Raw genomic sequence first — 3,891 nt, forward strand, 5'->3', positions numbered from 1 at the left:
AATAGACACTGACTAGCCGTAGGAGCAATTACAGTACAGCTATACTTCCTCCTGAGTAAAATTATTAATAATAGATTCGACAGGGTGGCCAGAGGTGATACCAACCACAGGAACACAACCTGGTTGAGAAGTAAACAGCAAATGCAAAATTGTATTTGAAAAGGGAAACGCTGGTCCATGATACTCTCTGTGGACAAAATATTTTTAAGGTCAATAACCTAAATACAGATCAGCAGCCTTCACAGCTTCTATCATGAGTGTGGTCCACAGTGTGTGGAGAAAAGGAAAGACAGGATGGTGACATGTTTGCAAGCTAATCTCCACTATATGGTGATGTGAAAACAGCATGCATTCTATCATGATTTGATCTTTGCATCGGCCTTTTCTTAGACTAGGACTTATTTGGGTTTAATGCTCTATTTCTATGCTGGATGCTGGAAGCAGGCCATAGTACCCAAGCAGACCCACATTACGAGGGGAAACAATACTCTACATTATGATGTTCTGTATGGCTAAGCTATGATATTTAACACACTTTCAATTAGGCTACTTTCAGCCTACAGAGGGTTTATTGAGGTGTAACCCTAATGGAAATAGGGAGCCCCGTGGTCATCAGAAGATAGCCTGCAGATCCATTATCAGCCTTCATCATTCTCTACTTAGCACAGCAGTCTGACCTGGCCCCACTGAAATAAACAATGAGCACAGTGTGATTCTCACTCCAAAGAAGTTGGATTCCAATGATTTTGCTCTTGGGTTTTGTTCCTTACTTTATTTGCAAGAGTTTGGGTCAGGGAGTTAATGGAAAACCATGTATGAAGGGATCTAACATCAGGATTTGCCTCTCTGAATTTGTCAAGCTGGCAGATACATCTTAGTAGGGTGTGGCTGTTCATCTCTCCAATCCTGGTACTTGAATGGCTGTGGGAGATAATGAATCCTGCCTCAAAACAAAATCATTAAATGCAAATCTCTCCACAACTGTACTATCTAGTGCAAATATATCATTAAGTGACTCTCATGGGATAGGACTGTAGATACTTTCCTATAAATTTTATTTTCCAGATTACCCCCAAAACACACACACACACACACACACACACACACACACACACACACACACACACACACAGTCTTTATCTCTTTGATAGCCAATCTGCTTCCTGGATCCTGGGATTACAGATTTGTGTATTAGCTTAAACACACAACTTGTTCTTTTGAGTTAATATTATTGATGCAAAGATTTTAGGAATTATTTTATAGTAGGAGGAAGAAAAATTACAGCTTTTCCTAGGAATGGGGCAAAGAATAAATAAGAAATTTCAAATAGCTGGAAGGAGTAAGTAAATTTTATCTTCTTTCTTGGAAAGTAGGCATACAAGGATGACTTGGCCTTCCACATTTTTGATGGTATAAAATTAATGTGCATGTAATATTTTACTATATATATTTTTTGTATCTGAATAAAATATTTTTTTTTGGTGCTCGCTTCGGCAGCACATATACTAAAATTGGAACGATACAGAGAAGATTAGCATGGCCCCTGCACAAGGATGAAACGCAAATTCGTGAAGTGTTCCATATTTTTAGACAACCGGCCACCTTCCTGGTGAGAGCACAGGGGTCCGCCCGGCCCGAGAGGTTTCTGCCTCAGGCCCCGGCGGGAGACTTCTGGGCTCCAGGACTCCGCGGAGGGCAGGCTGCATGGGTGACGGTGTGGAATACAGAGGCCAGCCGTTTCTGGGACAGGCGAGAGCCACAGAGCTTCTGAGGCGGCGCCATCTTCGGCTCCAGACAACCGGCCACCTTCCTGGCAAAAGCAACACAGCTTCTGGGAAAGATCCTGTTTTGGGCCTTCATCTTCAGCCAGGAGGTGGTCCAAACACCAGATAACTGTGCACCTTCCCTGAAAGAGGAGAGCTTGCCTGCAGAGACTGCTCTGACCACTGAAACTCAGAGGAGAGAGCTAGTCTCCCACATCTGCTGATAGAGGGTAACAAAATCAACAGAGGAACAATCTCTAAACAAAGACAACTATAACAACTAACTCCAGAGATTGCCAGATGGCGAAAGGTAAACGTAAGAATCCTACTAACAGAAACCAGGACCACTCACCATCATCAGAACCGAGCACTCCCACTTCGCCCAGTCCAGGGCATCCTAACACACCTGAAAAGGTAGACCTGGACTTAAAAGCATATCTCATGATGATGGTAGAGGACATAAAGAAGGAATTTAATAACTCACTTAAAGAAATACAGGAGAACACTGCTAAAGAGTTACAAGTTCTTAAAGAAAAACAGGAAAACACAACCAAACAGGTAGAAGTACTTATAGGAAAACATATCCAAACAGATGATGGAAATGAACAAAACCATACTAGACCTAAAAAGGGAAGTAGACACAATGAAGAAAACCCAAAGTGAGGCAACACTGGAGATAGAAACCCTAGGAAAGAAATCTGGAACATTAGATGCCAGCATCAGCAACAGAATACAAGAGATGGAAGAGAGAATCTGAGGTGCAGAAGATTCCATAGAGAACATCGGCACAACAATCAAAGAAAATGGAAAATGCAAAAAGCTCCTAACTCAAAACATCCAGGAAATCCAGGACACAATGAGAAGACCAAACCTATGGATAATAGGAGTAGAAGAGAATGAAGATTTTTCAACTTAAAGGGCTAGCAAACATCTTCAACAAAATTATTGAAGAAAACATCCCAAATCTAAAGAAAGATGCCCATGAACATACAAGAAGCCTACAGAACTCCAAATAGACTGGACCAGAAAAGAAATTCCTCCCGACACATAATAATCAGAACATCAAATGCACTAAATAAAGATAGAATACTAAAAGCAGTAAGGGAAAAAGGTCAAGTAACATATAAAGGCAAGCCTATCAGAATTACACCAGATTTTTCACCAGAGACTATGAAAGCCAGAAGAGCCTGGACAGATGTTATACAGACACTAAGAGAACACAAATTTCAGCCCAGGCTACTATACCCAGCCAAACTCTCAATTACCATAGATGGAGAAACCAAAGTATTCCATAACAAAACTAAATTCACCCATTATCTCTCCAGGAATCCAGCCTTTAAAAGGATAATAACAGAAAAAAAAAACAATACAAGGACGGGAACCACGCCCTAGAAAAAAACAAGACGATAATCCCTCAACAAACCTAAAAGAAGACAGCCACAAGAACAGAATGCCAACTTTAACAACAAAAATAACAGGAAGCAACAATTACTTTTCCTTTATATCTCTTAATATCAATGGTCTCAACTCCCCAATAAAAAGACATAGACTAAGAAACTGGCTACACAAACAAGACCCAACATTTTGCTGCTTACAGGAAACACATCTCAGAGAAAAAGATAGACACTACCTCAGAATGAAAGCCTGGAAAACAATTTTCCAAGCAAATGGTATGAAGAAACAAACTGGAGTAGCCATCCTAATATCTGATAAGATTGACTCCAACCCAAAGTCATCAAAAAAGACAAGGAGGGGGCACTTCATACTCATCAAAGGTAAAATCCTCCAAGAGGAACTCTCAATTCTGAATATCTATGCTCCAAATACAAGGGCAGCCACATTCATTAAAGAAACTTTAGTAAAGCTCAAAGCACACATTGCACCTCACACAATAATAGTGGGAGACTTCAACACACCACTTTCACCAATGGACAGATCATGGAAACAGAAACTAAACAGGGACACAGTGAAACTAACAGAAGTGATGAAACAAATGGACTTAACAGATATCTACAGAACATTTTATCCTAAAACAAAAGGATATACCTTCTTCTCAGCACCTCATGGTACCTTCTCTAAAATTGACCACATAATTGGTCACAAAACAAGCCTCAATATATACAAAAAT

General features: G+C 40.3%; 1 non-coding gene across 1 annotated transcript; it reads left to right on the forward strand.

Moving 5' to 3' along the window:
* The first annotated feature begins 1,481 nt into the window (after positions 1-1,481).
* Positions 1,482-1,588, forward strand: Gm26071. Its single transcript, XR_003950382.1, has one exon. It is a non-coding gene; the product is annotated as a U6 spliceosomal RNA (small nuclear RNA).
* Positions 1,589-3,891: the final 2,303 nt, after the last annotated feature.

The sequence above is a fragment of the Mus musculus genome, chromosome 12, assembly GCF_000001635.26.
Source record: "Mus musculus strain C57BL/6J chromosome 12, GRCm38.p6 C57BL/6J".
NCBI lineage: Eukaryota > Metazoa > Chordata > Mammalia > Rodentia > Muridae > Mus > Mus musculus.